This window comes from Oncorhynchus masou, chromosome 13, assembly GCF_036934945.1.
Source record: "Oncorhynchus masou masou isolate Uvic2021 chromosome 13, UVic_Omas_1.1, whole genome shotgun sequence".
NCBI classification, from domain to species: Eukaryota; Metazoa; Chordata; class Actinopteri; order Salmoniformes; family Salmonidae; genus Oncorhynchus; species Oncorhynchus masou.
Genome location: NC_088224.1, coordinates 7,155,769 through 7,172,799, shown reverse-complemented (window position 1 = coordinate 7,172,799; position 17,031 = coordinate 7,155,769). Strand labels below are relative to the sequence as shown.

Genomic DNA, 17,031 nt, shown 5'->3' with positions numbered 1-17,031 from the left:
ACGTGTCTGTAAGCATTAGAGACCATCATTGGTCTTTCAAAATAGCTGTGTAGAGATTTTCAGTGTACCGATTCCATGGCTCATGGTTTAAGAGCTGATTCTTAAAACGCCGGCAGATTCAAAACTTTAAATTATTATACAGAATACTGTCAACCAATAGAATGCTATACATATTGGAGATACAACCTTCCCAGCTCTGCAGATTTTGCTACGAGGAGACAGAATCATTGGATAATTTGTTTTGGTATTGTCCATATGTAGCTTGTTTATGGTCACAGGTCCAGGAATGGCTGAACAATTTCAACATTTACCCAGAGCTAACCCTGCAGATAGCAATTCTGGGCATTCTGAAAAGTCATAGTCAATCGATCAATTATATAATAATAATTTTAGCTAAAAAAATATATATTTTTCAATATTTTATAATCTGTAGAAGCTATGAGAATAGAAAGGTTCAGTACTTAATGTGAAGCATCACAGCACAGTTGAAAAATATATGGCATATAGAAATGGATGATGTTGAGAGACAGAGGGGAGGGGTTAAGGAGAGATGGGACTGGATGGTGTTTAGAGATAGAGGGGAGGGGTTGAATGGAGCTGAAGGTTGGGACTGGATGGTGTTTAGAGATGGAGGGGAGGGGTTAAGGGGAGATGGGACTGGATGGTGTTTAGAGATGGAGGGGTGGGGTTGAGGGGAGCTGGGACTGGATGGTGTTGAGAGATTGATGGGATGGGTTGAATGGAGCTGAAGGGTGGGACTGGATGGTGTTTAGAGATAGAGGGGTGGGTTGAGGGGAGCTGGGACTGGATGGTGTTTAGAGATTGATGGGAGGGGTTGAATGGAGCTGAAGGGTGGGACTGGATGGTTTTAGAGATAGAGGGGAGGGGTTAAGGGGAGATGGGACTGGATGGTGTTTAGAGATTGATGGGAGGGGTTGAGGGGAGCTGGGACTGGATGGTGTTTAGAGATTGATGGGAGGGGTTGAGGGGAGCTGGGACTGGATGGTGTTTAGAGATTGATGGGAGGGGTTGAATGGAGCTGAAGGTTGGGACTGGATGGTGTTTAGAGATAGAGGGGATGGGTTGAGGGGAGATGGGACTGGATGGTGTTTAGAGATAGAGGGGAGGGGTTGAGGGGAACTGGGACTGGATGGTGTTTAGAGATAGATTAAGGAGAGATGGGACTGGATGGTGTTTAGAGATAGAGGGGATGGGTTAAGGGGAGCTGGGACTGGATGGTGTTTAGAGATTGATGGGAGGGGTTGAGGGGAGCTGGGACTGGATGGTGTTTAGAGATTGATGGGAGGGGTTGAATGGAGCTGAAGGGTGGGACTGGATGGTGTTTAGAGATAGAGGGGTTGGGTTGAGGGGAGATGGGACTGGATGGTGTTTAGAGATAGAGGGGAGGGGTTGAGGGGAGCTGGGACTGGATGGTGTTTAGAGATAGAGGGGAGGGGTTAAGGAAGATGGGACTGGATGGTGTTTAGAGATAGAGGGGATGGGTTAAGGGAGATGGGACTGGATGGTGTTTAGAGATAGAGGGGAGGGGTTAAGGGGAGATGGGACTGGATGGTGTTTAGAGATAGAGGGGAGGGGTTAAAGGGAGATGGGACTGGATGTTTTTTCAGAGATTGATGGGATGGGTTGAATGGAGCTGAAGGGTGGGACTGGATGGTGTTTAGAGATAGAAAGGGGCTGAATGGTGCTGAAGCTTGGGACTGGATGGTGTTTAGAGATAGAGGGAGGGGCTGAATGGAGCTGAAGCTTGGGACTGGATGGTGTTTAGAGATATTTTGGTTCTGAATGGAGCTGAAGCTTGGGACTGGATGGTGTTTAGAGATTGATGGGAGGGGTTGAATGGAGCTGAAGGGTGGGACTGGATGGTGTTTAGAGATAGAGGGGTTGGGTTGAGGGGAGATGGGACTGGATGGTGTTTAGAGATGAGGGGGAGGGGTTGAGGGGAGCTGGGACTGGATGGTGTTTAGAGATAGAGGGGAGGGGTTAAGGAGAGATGGGACTGGATGGTGTTTAGAGATAGAGGGGATGGGTTAAGTTCCCTCCATTTTAAGGTACTACAAGTATTTGTGAATGGCTTCACAGATGTGTGTCGTTAGACAGGGAGCTGGGACTGGATGGTGTTTAGAGATTGATGGGAGGGGTTGAGGGGAGCTGGGACTGGATGGTGTTTAGAGATTGATGGGAGGGTTGAATGGAGCTGAAGGGTGGGACTGGATGGTGTTTAGAGATGGAGGGGTGGGGTTGAGGGGAGATGGGACTGGATGGTGTTTAGAGATAGAGGGGAGGGGTTTAATGGAGCTGAAGGTTGGGACTGGATGGTGTTTAGAGATAGAGGGGATGGGTTAAGGAGAGATGGGACTGGATGGTGTTTAGAGATAGAAAAGATGGGTTAAGGGAGATGGGACTGGATGGTGTTTAGAGATAGAGGGGATGGGTTAAGGGGAGATGGGACTGGATGGTGTTTAGAGATGGAGGGGTGGGGTTGAGGGGAGCTGGGACTGGATGTTTTTTAGAGATTGATGGGAGGGGTTAAATGGAGCTGTAGGGTGGGACTGGATGGTGTTTAGAGATAGAGGGGAGGGGCTGAATGGTGCTGAAGCTTGGGACTGGATGGTGTTTAGAGATAGAGGGGAGGGGCTGAATGGAGCTGAAGCTTGGGACTGGATGGTGTTTAGAGATAGAGGGGAGGGGCTGAATGGAGCTGAAGCTTGGGACTGGATGGTGATTAGAGATAGAGGGGAGGGGTTGAGGGGAGTTGAAGGTTGGGACTGGATGGTGTTTAGAGATAGAGGGGAGGGGTTGAGGGGAGCTGAAGCTTGGGACTGGATGGTGTTTAGAGATAGAGGGGAGGTGTTGAGGGAGCTGAATCTTGGGACTGGATGGTGTCTAGAGATAGAGGGGAGGGGGGAATGGAGCTGAAGGTTGGGACTGGATGGTGTCTAGAGATAGAGGGGAGGGGGTGAATGGAGCTGAAGGATGGGACTGGATGGTGTTTAGAGATAGAGGGGAGGGGTTGAGGGGAGCTGAAGCTTGGGACTGGATGGTGTTTAGAGATAGAGGGGAGGGGTTGAGGGGAGCTGAAGCTTGGGACTGGATGGTGTTTAGAGATAGAGGGGAGGGGTTGAGGGGAGCTGAAGCTTGGGACTGGATGGTGTTTAGAGATAGAGGGGAGGGGTTGAGGGGAGCTGAAGCTTGGGACTGGATGGTGTTTAGAGATAGAGGGGAGGGGTTGAGGGGAGCTGAAGCTTGGGACTGGATGGTGTTTAGAGATAGAGGGGAGGGGCTGAATGGAGCTGAAGGATGGGACTGGATGGTGTTTAGAGATAGAGGGGAGGGGCTGAATGGAGCTGAAGGATGGGACTGGATGGTGTCTAGAGATAGAGGGGAGCGGTTGAGGGGAGCTGAAGCTTGGGACTGGATGGTGTTTAGAGATAGAGGGGAGGGGGTGAATGGTGCTGAAGGTTGGGACTGGATGGTGTTTAGAGAGGGGAGGGGTTGAATGGTGCTGAAGGTTGGGACTGGATGGTGTTTAGAGATAGAGGGGAGGGGCTGAATGGAGCTGCAGGATGGGACTGGATGGTGTTTAGAGATAGAGGGGAGGGGTTGAATGGAGCTGAAGGTTGAGACTGGATGGTGTTTAGAGATAGAGGGGAGGGGTTGAGGGGAGCTGAAGCTTGGGACTGGATGGTGTCTAGAGATAGAGGGGAGGGGGTGAATGGAGCTGAAGGATGGGACTGGATGGTGTTTAGAGATAGTGGGGAGGGGCTGAATGGTGCTGAAGGTTGGGACTAATAATACCTAATAACATCAAGATCACCAATGTAAAACATACTGTGTCCGTGAAACACATAATAAGGTTCAGAACTTTTTTGAAAGAACACAGTTTGAAAGAACACAGTTTTAAAGAACACAGTTTGAATGAACACAGTTTGAAAGAACACAGTTTGAAAGAACACAGTTTTAAAGAACACAGTTTGAAAGAACACAGTTTGAAAGAACACAGTTTGAAAGAACACAGTTTGAAAGAACACAGTTTTAAAGAACACAGTTTTAAAGAACACAGTTTTAAAGAACACAGTTTGAAAGATCACAGTTTTAAAGAACACAGTTTGAAAGAACACAGTTTGAAAGATGTGGCAAATAGAAATGAAACCGAATGGTATAAAATAAATAAATATAAAATAAAATATGGTTAGAGGATAGAGGAAGGACAAGAGTAAAAACAAGCTAAATAAAATGATTGTAAAATAGACTGTGTCCCTGAAGTGTATAAAGTATTATAGACTGGAAATACAGGCCTTGTTGTTCACTGGTTTGCTCCAAGTGGCAGAGGGGTGGTAGTGTTGGAGGGTAATAAAGAAAATGTTATGTACTTGAGTGAAGACCCAAAAGCGGTTTTAACAGAAAACAGAGTTCTTTAATGAAAAACAGGAATGGCATAAATCCTCTTCCAACGTAGTCAATGGAACAAAAGAACGTTAGTATAATGCAGGATGCACCTGCCAGGCAGACTCCGACAGGATAGGACAAGGTGGAAGCAAACGGGACGACAGCTTGCTTCTGGCATCAAAAACACAAACAAGAATCAGACACTGAAAGTAGCAGGAACAGAGAGAGAAATAGAGACCTAATCAGAGGGGAAGGGAGAACAGGTGGGAAAGAGTGAATGAGCTAGTTAGGGGAGATGTAGAACAGCTGAAGAATGAGAGACAGAGAAGGTAACCTAAAAAGACCAGCAGAGAGAGACAGAGTGAAGAGAAAGGACAGGAACAGACATAACAAGACATGACAGTACCCCCCCCCTCACCGAGCGCCTCCTGGCGCACTCGAGGAGGAAACCTGGCGGCAACGGAGGAAATCATCGATCAGCGAACGGTCCAGCACGTCCCGAGAGGGAACCCAACTCCTCTCCTCAGGACCGTACCCCTCCCAATCCACTAGGTACTGATGACCCTGGCCCCGAGGGCGCATGTCCAAAATCTTACGAACCCTGTAGATGGGTGCGCCCTCGACAAGGATGGGGGGAGGGACGAGCGGGGCGCGAAGAACGGGCTTAACACAGGAGACATGGAAGACCGGGTGAACGCGACGAAGATAGCGCGGGAGAAGAAGTCGCACTGCGACAGGATTAATGACCTGAGAAATACGGAACGGACCAATGAACCGCGGGGCCAACTTGCGAGAAGCTGTCTTAAGGGGAAGGTTCTGAGTGGAGAGCCATACTCTCTAACCGCAACAATATCTAGGACTCTTGGTCCTACGCTTATTAACGGCCCTCACAGTCTGCGCCCTATTACGGCAAAGTGCCGACCTGACCCCCTTCCAGGTGCGCTCGCAACGCTGGACAAAAGCCTGAGCGGAGGGGACGCAGGACTCGGCGAGCTGAGATGAGAACAGCGGAGGCTGGTACCCGAGGCTACTCTGAAAAGGGGATAGACCGGTAGCAGACGAGGGAAGCGAGTTGTGGGCGTACTCTGCCCAGGGGAGCTGTTCTGACCAAGACGCAGGGTTACGAAAAGAAAGACTGCGTAAAATGCGACCAACAGTCTGATTGGCCCGTTCGGCTTGGCCGTTAGACTGGGGATGAAAGCCGGACGAGAGACTGACGGAAGCCCCAATCAAACGGCAAAACTCCCTCCAAAATTGAGACGTGAACTGCGGGCCTCTGTCGGAAACGACGTCAGACGGAAGGCCATGAATTCGGAAAACATTCTCGATAATGATCTGAGCCGTCTCCTTAGCAGAAGGGAGCTTATCGAGAGGAATGAAATGAGCCGCCTTAGAGAATCTATCGACAACCGTAAGAATAACTGTCTTCCCCGCTGATGAAGGCAGTCCGGTGATAAAATCTAAAGCGATGTGAGACCACGGTCGAGAGGGAATAGGAAGCGGTCTGAGACGGCCGGCAGGAGGAGAGTTCCCAGATTTAGTCTGCGCGCAGACCGAACAAGCGGCGACAAATCGACGCGCGTCACGTTCCCGAGTGGGCCACCAGAAACGCTGGCGAATGGAAGCGAGCGTACCCGAACGCCGGGGTGGCCGGCTAACTTGGCAGAGTGGGCCCACTGAAGAACGGCCGGACGAGTAGGAACGGGAACGAACAGAAGGTTCCTAGGACAAGCTCGCGGCGACGGAGTGTGAGCGAGTGCTTGCTTTACCTGCCGCTCAATTCCCCAGACAGTCAACCGACAACACGCCCCTCAGGGAGAATCCCCTCGGGTCGGTGGAGACCTCAGAAGAACTGAAGAGACGAGATAAAGCATCAGGCTTGGTGTTTTTGAGCCCGGACGATAAGAAATAACAAACTCGAAACGAGCGAAAAACAGAGCCCAACGAGCCTGACGCGCATTAAGTCGTTTGGCTGAACGGATGTACTCAAGGTTCCTATGGTCAGTCCAAACGACAAAAGGAACGGTCGCCCCCTCCAACCACTGTCGCCATTCGCCTAGGGCTAAGCGGATGGCGAGCAGTTCGCGATTACCAACATCATAGTTACGTTCTGACGGCGATAAGCGATGAGAGAAAAACGCGCAAGGATGGACCTTGCCGTCAGAGAGAGAGCGCTGAGAGAGAATGGCTCCCACGCCCACCTCTGACGCGTCAACCTCAACAACAAACTGACTAGAGATGTCAGGTGTAACAAGAATAGGTGCGGAAGTAAAACGATTCTTAAGAAGATCAAAAGCTCCCTGGGCGGAAACGGACCACTTAAAGCACGTCTTAACAGAAGTAAGGGCTGTGAGGGGAGCTGCCACCTGACCGAAATTACGGATGAAACGACGATAGAAATTAGCGAAGCCCAGAAAGCGCTGCAGCTCGACGCGTGACTTAGGAACGGGCCAATCAATGACAGCCTGGACCTTAGCGGGATCCATCTTAATGCCCTCAGCGGAAATAACGGAACCGAGAAAAGGGACAGAGGCGGCATGAAAAGTGCACTTCTCAGCCTTCACATAAAGACAGTTCTCCAAAAGGCGCTGGAGGACGCGTCGCACGTGCTGAACATGAATCGAGAGAGACGGTGAAAAAATCAGGATATCGTCCATGTAAACGAAAACAAAAATGTTCAGCATGTCTCTCAGGACGTCGTTAACTAGTGCCTGAAAGACAGCTGGAGCGTTAACGAGGCCGAAAGGAAGAACCCGGTATTCAAAGTGCCCTAACGGAGTGTTAAACGCCGTCTTCCACTCGTCCCCCTCCCTGATGCGCACGAGATGGTAGGCGTTACGAAGGTCCAATTTGGTGAAAAACCTGGCTCCCTGCAGGATCTCGAAGGCTGAAGACATAAGAGGAAGCGGATAACGATTCTTAACTGTTATGTCATTCAGCCCTCGATAATCCACGCATGGGCGCAGGGACCCGTCCTTCTTCTGAACAAAAAAACCCCCGCTCCGGCGGGAGAGGAGGAGGAGACTATGGTACCGGCGTCGAGCGAAACCGACAAATAATCCTCGAGAGCCTTACGTTCGGGAGCCGACAGAGAGTATAATCTACCCCGGGGGGAGTAGTTCCCGGAAGGAGATCAATACTACAGTCATACGACCGGTGTGGAGGGAGAGAAGTGGCCTTGGAACGACTGAACACCGTGCGCAGATCGTGATACTCCTCCGGCACCCCTGTCAAATCGCCAGGCTCCTCCTGTGAAGAAGAGACAGAGGAAACAGGAGGGATAGCAGACATTAAACAGGTCACATGACAAGAAACATTCCAGGATAGGATAGTATTACTAGACCAATTAATAGAAGGGTTATGGCGCACTAGCCAGGGATGACCCAAAACAACAGGTGTAAAAGGTGAACGAAAAATTAAAAAAGAAATGGTTTCGCTATGATTACCAGAGACAGTGAGGGTTAAAGGCAGCGTCTCACGCTGAATCTTGGGGAGAGAACTACCATCTAAAGCGAACAAGGCCGTGGGCTCCCTAACTGTCTGAGAGGAATGTCATGTTCCCGAGCCCAGGTCTCGTCCATAAAACAGCCCTCCGCCCCAGAGTCTATCAAGGCACTGCAGGAAGCAGATGAACCGGGCCAGCGGAGATGGACCGGAAAGGTAGTGCGTGATCCAGAAGGAGAGGCCTGAGTAGTTGCGCTCACCAGTAGCCCTCCTCTTACTGATGAGCTCTGGCTTTTACTGGACATGAGGTGACAAAATGACCAGCGGAGCCGCAGTAGAGACAGAGGCGATTGGTGATTCTCCGTTCCTTCTCCTTGGCCGAGATGCGGATACCCCCAGCTGCATAGGCTCAGCATCCGAGCCGGCGGAGGAGGGTGGCAGTGATGCGGCAGGTGGCAGTGATGTGGAGAGGGAGCAACGGAGAACGCGAGCTCCTTTCCACGAGCTCGGCGACGAAGATCAAACCGTCGCTCTATGCGAATAGCGAGAGCTATTAAGGAGTCAGACTGGAAGGAACCTCCCGGGAGAGGATCTCATCCTTAACCTCGACGAGGAGACCCTCCAGAAAACGAGCGAGCAAAGCCGGCTCGTTCCAGTCACTAGAGGCAGCGAGAGTGCGAAACTCAATAGAATAATCCGTTATGGATCGATTCCCCTGACATAGGGAAGACAGGGCCCTGGAAGCCTCCTCCCCAAAAACAGAACGGTCAAAAACCCGTATCATCTCCTCCTTAAAGTCCTGATACTGGTTAATACACTCAGCCCTCGCCTCCCAGATTGCCGTGCCCCACTCACGCGCCCGTCCGGTAAGGAGAGAAATGACGTAGGCGTGCGGGCTGCGCTCCTGGAGTAAGTGTTGGGCTGGAGAGAGAACACCACATCACACTGAGTGAGGAATGAGCGGCACTCAGTGGGCTCCCCAGAGTAACACGGCGGGTTGTTGATCCTGGGCTCCGGAGACTCGGAAACCCTGGAAGTGGGCGGTGGATCGAGGTGGAGTAGGTGAACCTGTCTTGTGAGGTCGGAGACTTGGACGGCCAGGGTCTCAACGGCATGTCGAGCAGCAGACAATTCCTCCTCGTGTCTGCCTAGCATCGCTCCCTGGATCTCGACGGCGGAGTGAAAAGGGTCCGGAGCCGCTGGGTCCATTCTTGGTCTGATTCTTCTGTTATGTACTTGAGTGAAGACCCAAAAGCGGTTTTAACAGAAAACAGAGTTCTTTAATGAAAAACAGGAATGGCATAAATCCTCTTCCAACGTAGTCAATGGAACAAAAAGAACGTTAGTATAATGCAGGATGCACCTTCCAGGCAGACTCCGACAGGATAGGACAAGGTGGAAGCAAACGGGACGACAGCTTGCTTCTGGCATCAAAAACACAAACAAGAATCAGACACTGAAAGTAGCAGGAACAGAGAGAGAAATAGAGACCTAATCAGAGGGGGAAGGGAGAACAGGTGGGAAAGAGTGAATGAGCTAGTCAGGGGAGATGTAGAACAGCTGAAGAATGAGAGACAGAGAAGGTAACCTAAAAAGACCAGCAGAGAGAGACAGAGTGAAGAGAAAGGACAGGAACAGACATAACAAGACATGACAGAAAATGGATTTAATAAAAAACGTTTGTACAGTACGTGTGTATGTGTTTATGTATGTATTTACAGTGAGCACCATAATTCATTGGACAGTGACCATTTCTTTTGTTGTTATTTTGGCTCTGTAATCTAGCACTTTGAGTTTGAAAAGGATACAATGAGAACGAGGGTTAAAGAGCAGACTGTCAGCTTTAATTTGAGGGTATTTTCATACATATCAGATGAACCGTTTAGAAATGATAAAAGCTTTTCTACATGGTTCCCTCCATTTTAAGGTACTACAAGTATTTGTTGAATTGGCTTCACAGATGTGTGTCGTTAGACAGATGTATTCATTTGTGTCGTTAGGGAATGCAGAAGAGCTGTTGATGAATAGTTTTGCCTTGATGGCAGCTTTGCACACTATTGACCACTGTGTCTGATAGAAAACTGAGGAAAACACTGACGGGGTACAGACTCAGTGAGCACAGTCTGGCTATAGAGACCGGTCGTCACAGACAAACCTGGCTTCCCAGAGAGGGCAGGCTGTTCTCTCTCTGGTCCAGGATGATTGGTTGTTGGTGCCACCATTTTGTTTGTTACATGTATACTTTGACAATGTAAGTAATTTAACTTGCCATGTCAATGACGTCTACTGAATTGAAATGTAATTAGAGAGAGAGAGAGAGAGAAAGGGATTGTGATTCATCGTGGGAGGGAGGGAGGGAGGGAGGGAGGGAGGGAGGGAGGGAGGGAGGGAGGGAGGGAGGGAGGGAGGGAGGGAGGGAGGGAGGGAGGGAGGGAGGGAGGGAGGGAGGGAGGGAGGGAGGGAGGGAGGGAGGGAGGGAGGGAGGGAGGAGAAGAGGAAGGACTGAGTACAGTGGACCATGGGATTCCTAAAGCAGAAACTCGTTGGGAGTAGAGGGATTTACAATGTGCAACATCATCATGGATTGCGTCCCAAGTGACATTCTATTACCTATGTAGTGCCCTACCTCTGACCATTGCCCATAGGATGCCATTTTGGGACACAGAAAATTAATGTCCTCAGAAAACCCCACTGATATATTAAAAAGCCCTCCGGTGACCTACGTTTTTACATTACATTAAATTACATTACATTTCTTAATCTGTTTTTTTTTCTCATGCAGTTCTTTCCGTACGGCGACGCGTCTAAGTTCGCCCAACACGCCTTCCGGACCTTCGATAAGAACGGGGACGGGACCATCGACTTCCGGGAGTTTATCTGCGCTCTGTCAATCACCTCGAGGTACGATCCATAACACGGGTGATGTCAGGTTTGACAGGGCGCACACACACACACACACACGCACGCACACACACACACGCACACACACACACACGCGTACGCACACACACACACACACACACACACGCGTACGCACACACACACACACGCAAGCACGCACGCGTACGCACACACACACACACACACACACACACACACACACACACACACACACACACACACACACACACACACACACACAATTGAGGGGAGCTGGGACTGGATGGTGTTTAGAGATAGAGGGGTGGGGTTGAGGGGAGCTGGGACTGGATGGTGTTTAGAGATAGAGGGTGGGGTTGAGGGGAGCTGGGACTGGATGGTGTTTAGAGATAGAGGGGTGGGGTTGAGGGGAGCTGGGAGCTGGGACTGGATGGTGCACACACAATTCTCTCCATCACCTCTAGGGGAGCTTTGAGCAGAAACTCAACTGGGCCTTCAACATGTATGACTTAGACGGAGACGGCAAGATCACACGCATGGAGATGCTGGAGATCATAGAGGTCTGTGTGTGTTCGCGTGTTCCTGTCTGCGTGTGTGTGTGCATCCACGTGTTGTAACTGTGTGCATCTGTCTGATAAATCACTGTGTTTGTCTCCTGCGAATGCCCCCATTCTTTACTGACCACCTCCTCTCTCTCTCTCTCTCTCTCTCTCTCTCTCTCTCTCTCTCTCTCTGTTTCCTAGGCGATCTACAAGATGGTTGGCACTGTGATAATGATGCGTATGAACGAGGACGGGCTGACTCCCCAGCAGCGCGTGGATAAGATCTTCTCCAAGATGGATAAAGATCACAACGATGAGATCACGCTGGAGGAGTTCAAAGAGGCAGCCAGAGTGATCCCTCCATCGTCCTACTGCTACAGTGTGACATGCAGAAATAGAGGAGGGAGGTGGTGAGGGAGGTGGTGAGGGAGGAGGGAGGAGGGGAGGGAGGAGGTGAGGGAGGGAGGAGAGAGGAGGGAGGGAGGGAGTAGGGAGGAGGGAGGGAGGGAGTAGGGAGGAGGAGGGGAGTAGGGAGGGGAGGGAGGGAGGGGGAGGGAGGGAGGGAGGGAGGGAGGGAGGGAGGGAGGGAGGGAGGGAGGGAGGGTGGGAGGGAGGGAGGAGGTGAGGGAGGGAGGAGAGAGGAGGGAGGGAGGGAGTAGGGAGGAGGGAGGGAGGGAGTAGGGAGGAGGAGGGGAGTAGGGAGGAGGGAGGGAGGGAGGGAGGGAGGGAGGGAGGGAGGGAGGGAGGGAGGGAGGGAGGGAGGGAGGGAGGGAGGGAGGGAGGGAGGGAGGGAGGTGGTGAGGAGGGAGGTGAGGGAGGGAGGGAGGGAGGGAGGAAGGTGAGGGAGGGAGGTGAGGGAGGGGAGGGAGGGGAGGAGGTGAGGGAGGGAGGGAGAGGGAGGAGAGAGGGAGGAGGGAGGGAGGTGGTGAGGGAGGGAGAGATGGAGATGGCATGTTTGACCTCTCATTGTACGACTGTTGCCAAGTGATATAGAGAAGGATGGAGGGGGGTGGAAGGATGAGAGACAGGATGGACATTGGAAATCTGCAGAAGTAGGGAGGGGATGAGGGGGGTAGAGATGGAGGAGAGCAGGGTGGAGAAACATTTAAGGAGATGAAGGTTAGGAGATACATTTACTGAAAATAAAGAAGAAGCAGAGGTTTGTGGGACCAGACAGTGTGATGTTAATAGATTGAGGAAAAGAGAGAGAGAGAGAGGGTAGGTAGAGAGAGAGAGAGAGGGGTAGAGAGAGAGAGAGGGGATGGGGTAGAGAGAAAGAGAGAGAGAGAGGGGGTACAGAGAGAGAGAGAGGGGTACAGAGAGAGAGAGAGGAGGGCAAGAGAGGGATGATAGTGATGATAGTGATGGTGATAGTGATGATAGTGATGGTGATGATAGTGATGGTGATTATAGTGATGTCATGATTGTGATGGTGATGATACGAACATTGATGATAGTGATGGCGATTTTACCTTTTTAAAGAGCAGTCCTGTCCAAACATCAACTGACTTCACTCAATGTTGTTATGTGTTTTATTTTATTGTAGCGGGCAGCTACAATACTCACCTGCCAAAGAACTGTGAAGCTATGAGTCTTCAAATTGTTTTAATTTTACCTTTATTTAACCAGGCAAGTCAGTTAAGAACAAATTCTTATATTCAATGACGGCCTGGGAACAGTGGGTTAACTGCCTGTTCAAGGGCAGAACGACAGATTTGTACCTTGTCAGCTCGGGGGTTTGAACTCACAACCTTTCGGTTACTAGTCCAACGCTCTAACCACTAGGCTACCCTGCCGGGGAAAAGAAGACACGTTTCGACAACTACTAACAGAGCCACGGGGCCGTTGTTTCATGATGCTCAATGATAATTGCAGGCTGCTGGTTGATCCTCGACAGATCAAAGCCTCCATATTTCTCCTGTTTTCTTCTAAAAAGTCTCAAAAAGCCATCCTCCCATCTTCCTCTCCTCATTTCCTCTCCTCCTCTTCATCCTCCTCTTCCTCCTGCTCTTCAAATGTCAGGCAGACAGTGGATTGTAACAGGTGGTTGAGGAGAGGGAGATTTTTGAACTCAATCGAGAAAAGAGCAAGTTGTGTGTGTGTGTGTGTGTGTGTGTGTGTGTGTGTGTGTGTGTGTGTGTGTGTGTGTGTGTGTGTGTGTGTGTGTGTGTGTGTGTGGGGGGGGTCTATGTTTCTAGTCCAACGGCTAGACACCGGAAATCTTAGTGTCCTGTAGATAGAGGAGGCGAAACGATGGAACTTCCCTAGCCAATGGCGTTTCTCCCTCGTCCTTAAGCCAATCAGAATGTTCCCTCCCTTTAAAGAGAGACAAGCTCTAGCCTTTTTCTGTTAATTGTGAAACTACGATGAAATGATTCTGACAAAAAGCGTATGTGTGAATATAAACGTATGTAATAATGTACGTGACAATGTAACACTAAAACCTACAGCTTCTTTCACGTGACAACACAGCTACAGTGGTTTGGGTATAACCAGAGAAATGAATATAAACGTATGTAATAATGTACGTGACAATGTAACACTAAAACCTACAGCTTCTTTCACGTGACAACACAGCTACAGTGGTTTGGGTATAACCAGAGAATGGGTGTGTGTCTGTGTGTTTCTAAATGTTTGTGTGTGAGTGTGTGTGTGTGTGTGTCTGTGTGTTTCTAAATGTTTGTGTGTGAGTGTGTGCGTGTGTGTTTGTGTGTGTGATTGTGAATGTATTCGTGTGCACATTTATATTTATGAGCTTTTGGCTTTTGTGAGATCATTCACATGCATTTTGTGTGTGTGTGTGTTCCGTCGTGCCTGCCTGTGTGTGTCTGTGTGTTCCTTCCTGCCTGTGTGTGTGTGTGTATGTGTATGTGTGTGTGCGTGTGCGTGTGCTTGTGTGTGTGTGTGTGTGTGTGTGTGTATGTGTGTAACAGAGATGCCTCAGCAGTCCATATGGACATTCTACGTTCCCTGTGTACTTTCCTGACCCATAGGGAGACCCATAACGAGACCCATAGAGAGAGACCCATAGAGAAACCCATAGGGAGACCCATAGAGAGACCCATAGAGAGACCCATAGAGAGACCCATAGAGAGACCCATAGAGAGACCCATAGAGAGAGACCCATAGAGAGACCCATAGGGAGACCCATAACGAGACCCATAGAGAGAGACCCATAGAGAAACCCATAGGGAGACCCATAGAGAGACCCATAGGGAGACCCATAGGGAGACCCATAACGAGACCCATAGAGAAACCCATAGAGAGACCCATAGGGAGACCCATAGAGAGCCCCATAGGGAGACCCATAGGGAGACCCATAACGAGACCCATAGAGAGAGACCCATAGAGAAACCCATAGGGAGACCCATAGAGAGACCCATAGAGAGACCCATAGGGAGACCCATAGAGAGCCCCATAGGGAGACCCATAACGAGACCCATAGAGAGAGACCCATAGAGAAACCCATAGGGAGACCCATAGAGAGACCCATAGAGAGCTCCATAGGGAGACCCATAACGAGACACATAGAGAAACCCATAGGGAGACCCATAGAGAGACCCATAGAGATACCAATAGGGAGACCCATAGGGAGACTCATAGAGAGACCAATAGAGAGACCCATAGAGAGACCCATAGAGAGACCCATAGAGAGACCCACAGGGAGACCCATAGGGATACCCATAGGGAGACCCATAGAGAGACCCGTGACCCATAGAGAGACCCATAGGTAGACCCATAGGGAGACCCACAGAGAGACCCATAGAGAGACCCATAGGGAGACCCATAGAGAGAGACCCATAGGGATACCCATAGGGAGACCCATAGAGAGACCCGTGACCTTTAGAGAGAGACCCATAGGGATACCATAGGGAGACCCATAGAGAGACCCGTGACCCATAGAGAGACCCTTGACCCATAGTGAGACCCATAGGGAGACCCATAGAGAGACCCTTAGGGAGACCCATGGGGAGACCCATGGGGAGACCCATGGGGAGACCCATAGAGAGAGACCCTTGACCCATAGGGAGACCCATAGAGAGACCCATAGAGAGACCCGTGACCCATAGGGAGACCCATAGAGAGACCCATAGAGAGACCCACAGAGAGACCCATAGATAGACCCGTGACCCATAGGGAGACCCATAGAGAGACCCATAGAGACACCCAAAGAGACACCCATAGAGAAACCCGTGACCCATAGGGAGACCCATAGAGAGACCCATAGAGAGACCCACAGAGAGACCCATAGAGAGACCCATAGAGAGACCCGTGACCCATCGGGAGACCCATAGAGAGACCCACAGAGAGACCCATAGAGAGACCCATAGGGAGACCCATAGAGAGACCCACAGAGAGACCCATAGAGAGACCCATAGGGACACCCATAGAGAGACCCACAGAGAGACCCATAGAGAGACCCATAGAGAGACCCATAGAGAGACCCATAGGGAGACCCATAGAGAGACCCATAGAGAGACCCATAGAGAGGCCCATAGAGAGACCCATAGAGAGACCCGTGACCCATAGAGAGACCCATAGAGAGACCCATAGAGAGACCCGACCCATAGAGAGACCCATAGAGACACCCATAGAGACACCCATAGAGAAACCCGTGACCCATAGGAGACCCATAGAGAGACCCATAGAGAGACCCATAGAGAGACCCACAGAGAGACCCATAGAGAGACCCATAGAGAGACCCGTGACCCATCGGGAGACCCATAGAGAGACCCACAGAGAGACCCATAGAGAGACCCATAGGGAGACCCATAGAGAGACCCATAGAGAGACCCATAGAGAGGCCCATAGAGAGACCCGTGACCCATAGAGAGACCCATAGAGAGACCCATAGAGAGACCCGCGACCCATAGAGAGACCCATAGAGACACCCATAGAGACACCCATAGAGAAACCCGTGACCCATAGGGAGTCCCATAGAGAGACCCATAGAGAGACCCATAGAGAGACCCACAGAGAGACCCATAGAGAGACCCATAGAGAGACCCGTGACCCATCGGGAGACCCATAGAGAGACCCACAGAGAGACCCATAGAGAGACCCATAGGGAGACCCATAGAGAGACCCACAGAGAGACCCATAGAGAGACCCATAGGGAGACCCATAGAGAGACCCACAGAGAGACCCACAGAGAGACCCATAGAGAGACCCATAGAGAGACCCATAGGGAGACCCATAGAGAGACCCATAGAGAGACCCATAGAGAGGCCCATAGAGAGACCCGTGACCCATAGAGAGACCCATAGAGAGACCCATAGAGAGACCCGTGACCCATAGAGAGACCCATAGAGAGACCCATAGGGAGACCCATATAGGGAATTATATTTCAGTTCATGTTGCCTCTTGTCTGCAGCTCTCCGTTGAATGTTGCTGAGGTTTGATTTGGTTCTTTTCTGTATTCCCATTGCAGCTATCTGTTGAATGTTACTGTGGTTTCATATATTTTTGATATTTAATTGTATTGCTACCCCAGGGGGAATCTAAATGCGGGTTTAGGATTTGTTTAAGCTTGCTTCCTTGGACATGGTTAGTTGGCCTCGTTGTTCCCTGGAAAACGAGTCTTATTCAAATGTTATGAAAAGGTTTTTCACTTGAAATCAATACAATACACGATACTGATATGTTTGTTTGAATCAGGTTTAATACGGTGGACTGTTAAAATATACCACCTCACAGTGGAATGTTGATTAGATGGAGGACCAACCTATTCAGAAATAGCACATGATGATACAGAAAC

The 17,031-nt window shown here is 50.3% G+C and overlaps 1 pseudogene; it reads left to right on the top strand.

Annotated features, from left to right (window-relative positions):
- Positions 1-11,671, top strand: part of LOC135551338 (visinin-like protein 1) — a 29,273-nt pseudogene extending 17,602 nt beyond the window's left edge.
- Positions 11,672-17,031: the final 5,360 nt, after the last annotated feature.